Source organism: Syngnathus scovelli, chromosome 11 (assembly GCF_024217435.2).
Source record: "Syngnathus scovelli strain Florida chromosome 11, RoL_Ssco_1.2, whole genome shotgun sequence".
NCBI classification, from domain to species: domain Eukaryota; kingdom Metazoa; phylum Chordata; class Actinopteri; order Syngnathiformes; family Syngnathidae; genus Syngnathus; species Syngnathus scovelli.
This window is the reverse complement of record NC_090857.1, coordinates 4,470,428-4,482,511: the sequence shown is the minus strand read 5'-3', so window position 1 is coordinate 4,482,511 and position 12,084 is coordinate 4,470,428. Positions and strand designations below refer to the sequence as shown.

General features: G+C 39.5%; 1 protein-coding gene and 1 long non-coding RNA gene across 2 annotated transcripts in view; one reads left to right on the top strand and one right to left on the bottom strand.

The window, feature by feature from the left end:
* Positions 1-4,104: 4,104 nt before the first annotated feature.
* cdh4 (cadherin 4, type 1, R-cadherin (retinal)) overlaps positions 4,105-12,084 on the top strand; it is a 141,967-nt gene continuing 133,987 nt past the window's right edge. Inside the window, exons 1-2 of the mRNA XM_049732819.2 lie at positions 4,105-4,262; positions 4,994-5,077. The gene's annotated coding sequence lies outside the window, so the exon portion shown is untranslated. The remainder of the gene's footprint in view (positions 4,263-4,993; positions 5,078-12,084) is intronic.
* Positions 4,255-7,032, bottom strand: LOC137840739 (uncharacterized). Its single transcript, XR_011087712.1, has 4 exons — positions 6,918-7,032; positions 6,747-6,843; positions 6,530-6,640; positions 4,255-5,995 (listed from the first exon to the last, which is right to left on the bottom strand). It is a non-coding gene; the product is annotated as an uncharacterized lncRNA (long non-coding RNA).

The following is a 12,084-nucleotide window of genomic DNA, read 5'->3' as shown; positions in this document are numbered from 1 at the left end:
TGGATTTGCCTTTGTTATTTTTAACCTCTGTTAATGTTTGTGACGCTTATGTTTTGATGAGCATGCGGCAACTAATCTATTGATAAGTATCAAATTATCAGTGGTATAAAAGTTAAGATCATGCACACACTTTTTAGTTTCGTTTAGAGTTGCTCTTAACTTACTTTGCAAGGAACTTTTTTTTCACTAAGGTGAGGTATTAGCACATTTAAATAGTACATTTCAGACCTGTTCAAGCACCTAAGTGCATCACGCACATTAAAATTCCACTCCACAAGGCAACAATGCATTTTGTAAAGCGGAATAAAAGCTCAGCATGCAGTTATAATGCCGCTCTGATGTGAACCCAATTAGTTGAAAATCCATCTGCGACTGGAAACTTCAGTGAGCCCCCTCGAATAACATGCACATCCATCCTCTGGAGACCCAAGTCTCTCGAAATGGAAGTTTTTCAGGTAGGATACAATTATTGATGCTATACTAGCCTGAGGCATGATGCGTAATCTTAAATGCAGCACTACAATGCGTAGCTGATGTTCATATATTCTTTTTCAGATATGCACCATTCACTTGCTATGGTGAGACTTCCGTTACCGCCATTTAACACTAGAGGGCAGCATTGTTGTGGCCAAGATTCGTGCAAGGTGGATGGGACGCATCAGGATGCTGGTAAACAGGTGAAACAAACATACTTGAGGATTATTTAACATTATATTATTATTATATATTATGTAAATACATAAAGGAATGTCCATATTTAAAGCTGTTATCCTCAATATGGTCGCATACATAAAGAAAAAAAAGGATCCATCCATAATGATGCACCAATTGAAATTATAACAACGCATATTCGTAACTGGAAAACCTCCCCGATAGCGTCAATCAAGCCGACACATTTTAGAAACTGTATTTTTATAATAACTCATTAGATTACAACCGCAAGGTCATAATGATCAGTTTTCAGTCCTTGGCCATCAACTATGTTGTTTATGCTATGACCATCCATAGAAATAATTTCATATTATTATAGTAGACTACAAACAGAAAAAAAAAATCACATTAATGAGACTGCTTATCTATGAGAAAATGACAATTATCTTGTGTATACTTCTTCCACTACTCTTATGGAATAGAGTTTTAATGAATGCAATTGTGCCTGTTTTTCTTCTTTTTGCTCACTGTTTTGTTGTGACAAAGGTCCTAAAAATGTCAAAACAAGTGCTGACCAAGCATCACACAGTACTTGAGTTGCCAGCCATTAATGCACAGAGTAAAAATGGTCATATACAATAAGCACATAGACTCCCACTGCACAAAACAATGTCCATTAAATAAGAACTGGAAAAAAAAAATGCACAAGAATCTTTTACTGATAACTGCATTTGCAGCATTGCAGCAACCTACATGTTCATTCTCGAATGCGCCGCCATCATGCATGGCTGTGCGGGTGAGTGAATAATTGATTAGTTAGTTAGATATTTCTTTTTGTGAACACATTCAGTCATTACTGCCCACTGCTGAAGGGCCTTTCATGTGCCGTCACACAGCCAGCGCAAATGCAAGATTCAATTAGAAGCAGGCAGTCGGTTCAAACAGAGGCCAACACGTACTTTGGAAAGGCTAACTATCATTGACCTGCCAGTAAAATGGATAAGGAGGCTTGTAATAGAAGCAACGGGAATGCCTAGTCATTTTGTAGTTGACAATTTAAATCAAGCTCGCCTGAAAATTTTATCACCACTTTTTTTTTAAAATTCAGATGAATCAAACAAGATCGAATCGAGATTTTCTGAACAGCATTGGGAATATGGGACCTAATCAGAAAGGTAATTGCTCATTACTTTTCATTTTCAGCCAGTTTGCTGCAGATTGAAAAGGCTGTTCGCTCTCTGCGCTTGTCCTACTTTGCGTCAGACAAAATGCCCTGCTTGAATAATTGCGCTTTGAGAGTTGGGCGCACTCATTGAACCAGGCGCTGCCACTTTAATGGCTAATGACAATGAGACAATTTGGGATGTTGCATGCTTACAACGAGCCACAAACAAGTCACTTCATATTAGCCGGCTAGCCTCTTCATGCACTCCTAAAACGTGGATGTGGGCTTGACTGAAGACTACAAATGTGGTGTGAAAATGAGTGTGAATGGGTGTCTGTCTGTCACACTTAGTCATGTGACCAAGTTCCACCTTTCTGTGACCCCGAACAGATTTAGAAAAAAAAAATTGATTGGAGATGAATATTCTGCAGACGACGTTTGATCGGATTGATTGAAGACTGACATCGTTGTTACCCATTTCCTCCTCATGATTTTCTCGACAAGATATCCCCTTTTGTACACAGCCTTGAGTGGAAGAAGCGGTGCTGAATCGGAGCAAGGAGTGTCAGAAAGAAAGGTGGAAGAGGTTGCGTTTCCTGTTCTCCTTGGCTCGTATATCTGTGGCCGTGAGGCAAGGCTGTGGCCGGTGGCAGATTAACGACTGTGAAGGTGTCTTCATTGGATGCACGGGCTCCTCTGGTAAACGGCAAGCCGTAAAAAGTGTGACAGTAAGGAGTAAAGTGGGACTGGCAAGGAGGGAAAAAAAAAAAGAAGCAAGTGTTAAATGAATGGTTCACATGAGCAAACGGCAAAAGATGTTAAAGTTGAGGATGAGGCATTATAAAGAACAATGTCACCATGAGATGAGGCTGTCTATGTTGTACAAAATGTATCATCCCCCACTGGGAGAGCGCTGTTTCACAACGTTGCCTTTGAATACGAATGAATGAGATAAGGCCGTGGAGCAAAACACAAACACAAGGCCATCAATTCTCCTGGATGAGAAATCCATCCTAAAAAAAAAAAACCCGTCATATGTACTGTCCAGAGAGAAAAAAAGAAACGGGAACAAATAGTTCCCAGTGGAGAAATGAAACCCAATTTATTCATAGTCCTTCAGCTCAGTACTGTGAAGATTGACAACCGAGTGATTTGCCGCAACTGTTAATCTTCTAAAATGAGCAAGTAGTCAGATCTTTGCTCCAGCACCCACACTAAATAATTCACTACTTTGCGCTTCAGTTTCATTTCATTTACAACTTTGTACCCCCTTGTCAGCTATAAGGATTCCAGTCATTGTCATTGTATCATGTACCACTTTGTTCTGCTCTGCTCAAAGCCTGCACTGCAAAGAACTGAAAGAAAAGAAAAAGAAATCGCCTCTTCTGCCTTTTAAAGACACTGACAAGTACTGCATGCAACACAACAGGAAAAATAAATGAATATAGTACATATATGTATACATGTATACACTCTTTCATATTGAACAATCGCCTTAATGTTTTCCGCAACACTATTTTTGCCAATAAATATTCATTTATTTATTCATTTATTTATCATTCTTTGATAAATATAATAATTTTTCTATTCTATCGAGTGTCTTTGCTGGTCTGCTGAGCAGGAAGCAGACGTTTCCATCAGCAGAGCGCCGCCTGGTATTCATCATGAAAGGTCTAAGCGAAAGCTTATGCTCATCAGCATCTGCTTGGTATGCCAACGATGCGAACATCCTCTTCATCATGCCCACGCTGTTTTTTTTCCTCTTTGGGATACGGGCTCACGACTCACTTGTTAGGTACACAAAAAATAAAACTACTGCGGCGTAATCAGGACTCCCTTCGTTTTAGGTAATTACATTCGGATTGTACCCAAAGTGTTTGAATGAGGTGTTTACACAATCTCAGTTGATTGATACAAATATTGAAATAAAATTCAGCATGAACCTCAGCATTGTTATCGTTAGTGATATTGCCGCAACATCACTATTAAAACAACACCTGTATCACAACAATTCAATGGGTGATCTTCTGATTTGCTTCAATCTCAGTTACTATAGTAAACGTCTTCACATTTTCTTCACAAGTAATGAATTGTTTGGTTGAAGTATTTCCGCTTCATGTGCCACATGCACAGATCAGCACCCTGAGTATAATGTAGTGACTTAAAAAAAATGTGCCAACTCAGTGATGAATAATTCCGACTGAGAATTACACTCTGTCGAGCTGTCAAAAGATGTAATACCAATGTTAACCATAGAATGGCAGCGTCTCCAACTCGGAAGTAGTTTGGAAATGTACGTGTGTCGCGGCTGGCCACACCAACGCAAATCAGTGCACAAACAAATGCGGTTTTGTATCTGCAAAGTGCATGATGATTAAATAAATCCGTGTCCTCTAAAAACATGGAGATGTTCAGCGCAATGAGATCTACTGCACTGTTTGCTCAGGTCAGTGAGTTCTTGCACAAAATGTTGGTTTTATCTTCAGACGTTTTGAGTGATCTTTGAATGGGAGTTTTTTTTTTTTTTTTTATGCAACAGAGCCCTTGAACCCTACCCCTTGTTTTACAATACATAATTTGTTGCGTAAAGGAAACCTATTACCTGCAAAACTAGTGTCAAGAAAAGTCAAGAACCACCATTAATCTGAGGATAGAGCTCATGCCCTATGCATTTCATACTATATGAAAACACTGCTGAATCAATATTAATTTGTGCTCCAACCTTCAAATACTGCATATATATTTTTTAACTTTGGTCCAATGCAAAGCACCAAAAGTGTTAAATATACAATCGATCAACATGGCAAAGAAAACACACAAAAAGGAAATATTGCATTCAAATTCAGGAGGGAACTTTTCAGTTTCTGTTGTTTATAGCGACGTCATGTGGACAAAGGCGGTAGTGTTTTGCCTAAAGTTGACCACATTTTTGGGAAGTCCTGAGCTACTGCTCGCCTGCATTTGAACTGCACCATGTGTGGGCAACCATTTTAAAGATGAGATTTTCTGGGGTATAACACCCGCAATCTTTACTCTGTTTTGTTTCCGTGAGACTGCTGTCACAAGGGAACTGGTGAGCCTACATACATTTCATTCGAGAGTTATTTTTTTTCCTGCATTTCTATGCCTCCTTGCAGAATCCCTAACCCTCAAGGGAATTGTGTTCTTTTTTGACAGCAAACTTGGGAGAATGTCTGATTATAGCTACATACAAGTCAGACGACTTGAGGGCTCAGCCTGCAAACACCCCTGAAAATCCAGGTAAGAACTGAACCTAGTATTTTTACAGACAACCCACAAACACAAAATGTCTGCATATGTGGGAGTCAACTGTTATTCTGTGGTTTGAAATTCTAAATTCTTGCATCTTGATTTCTTGGAACTAGAGGCGGGTACCGGTGCCGATCCCAGCCTTATTTTAAAGTATTAGTACTTGCGACGGAGGTCGATACCAGTATCGGTTGTCCTCTTATGGCCAGCTGTTTTACCATAAGGAACTATACAGTAGAAATTAAAAGAATAGAAAATTACCATGATTTTCAGGAAATATTGGGATACCTCGGTCTTTTTGTAAAATGATCCTTTGGTATCGGTGACTTCTTAATAATCAGTATTTGTACTGATATGGGTCTGGAAAAAAAAGTACTCAAACATTCCTCCTCAAAGCCAAACTATAAAACTTCAAATATGGCAGAAGACTGGAGTGAAGTTTTTGTTATAAGGCTTCAAGACGCTGCGTGAATGTTTTATCACTTCAATGTGAAGAAAAGCGGCTTTAAGGTTCACCGCGATAGCCAGGGTTAGAATGAGAATTGCAGATTACATTCTTGAATAATTCAAGAACAGGTATGTGAATGGCACTTGGTGTATTTACCTGAATATGCTCCAGGGACTCAATGAAGCCTTGAATGTCAGGGGGAGAAATCGCATTTGATAAGAGCTCTTTTGGTATTCCGCAATTGCAATATGCCCTTGCAGATATTGTGTAGAGGCGACCAATTCCTTAATTGATAAACATTTGAACGCTTGGAGAAGTCATAAAGAATCGCTTCTAAAGAGACGTAAAGGACCTTGCTCTTGCTTCCTTCAAAAGCTCTCTTTGTGGCTGTGATGGGATTAATTAGCTGCGGGCGAGTATCCAAACATGATTTCACTCAGGGTCAGAGCTGAAGAAGTGATCTAAAGAACAAAATGGAAAATGTGAGTGATGATTAATTTGCAGACACAAGTGAGCACACAATGTACACCTCTAATAGCCGCAATACATTTCAGAATAACTACTAAAGCTGGAAACTGGAATTGATGGCGGTGAATAGATAGATGAACAAATAGTATTGAACAAATTCTTGGAACGGTTTGTGAAAAGTGTGAAATTTGTGAATATACCAGCAGAGAAAGTAAAACACATATCCTTATCACACAATAATTAAAAATATAGAAATTGACAAGAAAAAAAAACACTGGCCGAAGCAAATATTCATTAATTATTTACAGCACTGAAGAAAATGAAGCCGATTGTAGCATTGCAAAAAGAGATGCATAACACCAAGAGCGAGAAACATGTTGTTTAAATCAGTGGGCAAAAGGTGATTTTTGTAACTGCAGATTGATGCGTGTGTGTGTGCGAGAATGTGTCCTGCCTGAAGCCAACTTGGCTCCGTGGGGCTATGTATCCCTTGGAGAGCTGATTAAACAAAGAACTAGGAGGCCTACGTCTGTCTCTGTTGGAGTCGAGCTGAATCCGCGTGTTCCTGTGGCGCTTCACGTGACCCCCACGCGACCCCCACGCGGGCCCACACACTCAAATGAAAACGAAGGGACTGACTGCAGCACAAAGGAAAGAAAAAAAAAGACAAATGCATCAAGTCCACCCCACTCCTTCTCCAATTGGAATATATTTATATTCATATTCCGACTCGTGTCTCCTTACTATCAATGGACAATCTTCCAAGGTCTTCTCCTTTGGTTTCCAGTGGAAGGTCATCTGGTCAGTTTTTTTTTTCTTCTGCCAGGCTCCAGATTTTGAGCTGATGAAAAGCAATAGTTCTTGTGAGGACACGGTCTGTCTCAAACCCCCTTCGACTGAAAATCTCGCTCTCACCTTTTGAAAACAAGTCACGACTGGTGTGAAGACAGCTCGCTTTTCGTTGCACTTTGAAGTTAGTTGTTCTATCGTTTCACCTCCCGTAATTGTGATGCACTCGATGGCGTCTGCTACCCAAAGATAGTACGGCAATTCTTTTTTTTTCCACGCGCAAAGAAATGTTGACAGTCATTACAATAATTAGCTTTTGGTTTTGTTTTTGCAATCAGACGACAAGTGGACGTGTTTCTCCGCTAATTGTTTTTTGATTTCCGAGATGAGGCGTATGTTTGTTTGTTAGTCCAGCTGTCAGATGCAGGCCCTTGAAAACTTGAACTTGATGTGTTCACATTAAAAGCCCCATTAAAGTGAGATTCAAATTTCAAACTGCACAAAACACATTCTAGACTGTTAATGACGGCTATTTATTTATATGTGTCGATTTTTTATTTGGTGGATATACTACTAATAAGCATCTTTCCTGAAAAATTGGCTCCACAAAAAAGGGGAACAAATAATGTGAAGGCTAACAACGTGTATTTGTGTAAATTCTTGTTAGTGTTCCCAAGGCGAGGCCATTCGCATAAGCCACATTCATTTTGTCATCGCAATAAAACTTGTTTTAAAGGCAGCAACTAAATACTGCTTTTGAAGTCTGCAAAATTGATGAGAAAAGACATTTCTAAATCATTTAAAAATGAGTTGAATGAAAAGCGAAGCTGAAGATCTCGCTCATCAAACAAAGGCAGCTCAAGGCCGACTGAAGGAGGGACTTGTGTTAAGATGATTATTTATATTCTTGTGCACATGCCCCCCAAATATAACACACGTAAACATTTATTTTATTGGCTTCCTTTGAAAATGACAGTTTGAAATTAGATGGATCAAAGTCATAAATTTAACATTATAAAACAGTATGTTTACTGATGTGTTTGGAGAACAACATTGGAAACCACAAAAAAAAAAAAAAACATCTGGATTTTGAAACTGGTTGGGGAAGAGATTCTAGTCTACTTCCTTCGCACAGTCAAGTTGCCCTGGAGCACATTTTGACATCTCTCCCTCCCTGCATGTGATGTGCAAAATGTGTGTGTGCGTGTGTGTGTAGAATGCATCCAACACAATATACCCAGCAGAGTGAAAAATTAATTTCTCCAAGGACTGAAATAACATAATACATGCAAAACAGTGCTTGCTTGGGGACACTGTATAAAAGGTAAAGAAAAACAGAAAACAGTGATCTGCAAATCCTTTACGACCTAGATTCAATTGTATACACAATAAAAGACATTCAGGTGAATCTTCATTTATTACTGCTATTATTTTCCATCCAGATTCTTATCAGCAAATTTTAAATCCAAGCCTCTGTAACGCTATGAAAGCATCTCGACTCCCGTAGTTGTGCTGTCCAAAAGCTAAATGTCCAGAGTCAGCCTTAAATAAAGTGCTGACAATTTCCGAGCAAATGCACATAAGCACACACTCACCAAGAAGTGCAAAGTAAGCTCTAATATGAAATAAGAACAGCGGGTCTCATGGTGGCAGCTTCCAAAACATTATTTTGTATTGGACATTAATCTAAAAAAAAAAAAAAAACTTCCAATAACAACATGCCTGCAAACAACAGCAGGAGTGTGCATGGCTGTCATCTTTAAATTCCTTGTGGCCACACAAGGATAGATGACTGCTATATGCTCCCCCCTCCCCCCCCCCCCTTTTTTTTTTTTTAATATTCTGATGGTAAATAGCCTCAAAAAGAATCCCCGCTGTGATTTGCTGTTTCTGATGCTGCAATGCAAGTTGCAGAGTGAACAACAACCCCAATGTGACATGATGCCACTCGCATTTATTTCCAAAAGAGCTTCACATTGTCTTTCATTTCGCAAAGCGCTGTTTCACGCAGCGGCCCGCCGAGCGTCGTGCAAAATCATATGGGCTCTTAATTTTCTCTCCTTCTTCCCGGCCGCCGCTTGTCTGGTGATGAAGTGGCTCGGTACGGCTCATTGGACGAACAGGCGCCACACTTGTGAAAACAGTCTCGGAAATTACGAGAAGGAAGTGAGTTTAGAAAATGAACACCAACGTGGCCTCCAAAATGTTCCCGTGTGCTACAAACACATTTCAGGCTTTTAAGTGACACTTCTAAACATACACACAGTCACCTGAATACATAATTAATAGATATATATTCACTATGCATATATTTTAGCAAGTTTTTAAGTTTTTTTTTTTACTGTTCGTCTTCTATAGCTTCACTTTTGTGAACTCTCCATTAGTAGCACCTCCAAAACGTATATCTTGATTTCTGTCAATCAATACAGCAATAACACGATTTATATCATTGGAATTAAATGAAGAATGACACAATGACCAAATCAATACAAATATAATCCTAAATGGATCCAAACAAAATGAAAGATCCGGTGGTATCTTCTTGTTGTCATCTCTAATAAAACACCATTGGTTGGTGCAGTCAAATGTTTTTTGGTCATTAAAAGCAACTGTCTCTCAAATATAAAAATAAATTAGATTTTTATGAGTGAGCTGCTAAAATTAATTTCCACCAACAAGGGTAACATTTTACGTCCAAAGAATGATGGCTGTAAAAAAAAAAAAAACATGAGACAATTCCTTCAGTGGCAACATCACTTAAAGGCTCCAAAAACTCCAAATTGAAGGCTGAGCTCAAGATAACAGGCTGCCGGCGAGGCAAAAAGCTTCCGGCTTTGTTTTTGAACTATTTGCTTTACTCATAGCGGCAGTTAAAGCGAGGTTATGCCCACTTTAATTATGCATGCCGCATTTTAATTAATGCGGTGCTTTGTCTTTGCTGGAATGTTTTTCTATTTTGGCTCCACAGTGCATCCTTATCTACTTGTGTGCAAATGGAGTTATGAAAAAGCGTGTAATGTGTAAACACAAGAGCGCCTATTGAGACAATACTTCTAAATGTGTCCTCTGGGAAACTTGTGCTGCAATATGAAAGGGGAGAATATGAATATAAACATGATGAAAGCTTTACAGATTATATTTTTTACTGATCTGCTAATGATGAGCTTAAAAGGCCAATGCCACTTTTGGCTTACCTTTATATGCCAAAATTAATTATAGGACAAAAGAAAGGCGTTATGGAACTTGCTCTACAATTTCAAAATTCTTTCATGTGCTTAAAGTTCCGCAAATCACTGCACCCGAATCTGCAAATGCATATTGTAAAATCTTATTCGCCTTCTCAATCGGTCTCATTTAGATGATGTCTGACGACACAATTTCACAGTCCACTGATTTATCTCATCACTTTTTTCTTTTTGCACAAATGATATTAAAAGTGCATTATGTCCTCAGATTTTCCAAGCAGAGCATTTGTTGTTTGTACTCTCGTGTTCATCGTTCCGGGAGTACACTGGAGGCGCATCGGTCATTGTCAGACTTTTTCAGTTTAGCCATCAAAATGTTTTCTTTTATCGGCCTCACGAGTTGCAGTTAATCCATCAAATGTATTGCTCTCGCTGCCTCAAATATTTACCGATTTGAGTGAAATTGGGACTCGGTGACAGTCACGGCGGGACAAGAGGGAAAGACCGAGTGCTTCTGCTCGACTCCTTCTCATCTTGGCGCGGCAGTTGAACGTTTGAACGAGGAGTGTCGAGGCCCAAACCTTCGGGGGTATCTTTGAGATTAAAGTGCCCTCGATCGCGTGCTCTCACATCACATTCAATATTATCAAGTGGGGATTTCATTTACTGGCACGGAAAAACTGGGGGGGGGGGAAGAACTGTCGAGAAGCCTTTGTAGGACCTGAAAGCAGTTGAAGTCTCTGAGGTGAGAGCCTGCCGTTTGCTGCAAGACGGCATACCGAGATGCACAAAACTGAATATGTGTCGTGGCTTGTATTAATCATTTCCTCTTTTTTGGCAAATATGCATTGCGACGCAGATGGCAGAAAGAAATTGTACCCATGAGCGCGTTCATGCTATTGCACCGCCGTATGGACTTTGAAATATGAATGCGGATTGACTAAGAAAAATGGGCAACCTATTTTCCGACAGCTCAGCAGCAAAGTGGCTTCTTAAAGGAGACGTACTTCTATGTTTAAGGCACCCTCATAGGCACCAAGCAAAAAAAATATTTTGGTCCACTCATTCTCACCTAGCTCTCCTCGATTTGACCCCTGCTTAGATATACATTGCTGTTCAAAGGTTTGGGGTCACCCAGACAATTTAGTGTTGTCCATGAAAACTATCATAATTGCACAAGGGTTTTCAAGGATTTTCAAGGTTTTTTTAATCATCCATTAGCCTTCTAGCACAATTAGAACACTGGAGGGATGGTTCCATTAAAAAACAGACTTTTTCAGCTAGAATAGTTGTTTAACACATTAACAATGTATAGAGTGCATTCTTGAATTAAAATTAGTAAAAACTGAGATTTTATTTGACAAATAAGGACATTTGAAAGTGACCTCAAGTGTTTGAACGGTTGTGTACAGTCATGGTTTAAGTGCCTGGTGTAAACCGGGAACATTTCTGAACGTCCTCGATTCAATGCTAACATTTTGTTGTCTTTTCCTCAACTTTATGTTGTTATGAGTGTTATGAGCTGGCCTCTTGTAGCAACGTCGGGAAAAATTAACTCAATAAACTGTTTGTGGCACCTTTTAATACATTTCAAGTTCATTCTTCAGTTGTGTTGGTGTCCAATATCGCTGGCTCCAACTTCTGTTCTTCTCAGTCACATAAATGAAAAGCTCGCAGCCAAAGGGCCTGCCCACTAATGATACACTCTCTTAATTAGATAAAGCAGCTCTCGCTAATTTGCAGTCTGCCTCACGAGTACAGTAGATTGAGGCGAGCAAATGGATCCTCGGTGCCAAAACGGCAATTTTCTCAGGATGTGGCTTTCTGGACAGGAAATAACACAACTTTGTTGCACACAATAATAATACATTGCAAGAATGAGAAATGCTTGCATGCATGTTGTGTGGAGGACAGTTACATATTAATAACGATCCCTCGTCATAATACCCTTAGAACCATAAATAATTGCCGCTACTGGTTGGGGCAGTTGCAATGTGGTGCGTTTCATAATTTGGGATGCCTGATGGTGATGATGATGATGTGTGAGTGCATTTGTGTGTTCGAGTCCTTAGCAGAAAAGTGTCATCATCGTCTGCAATGCACTCTGC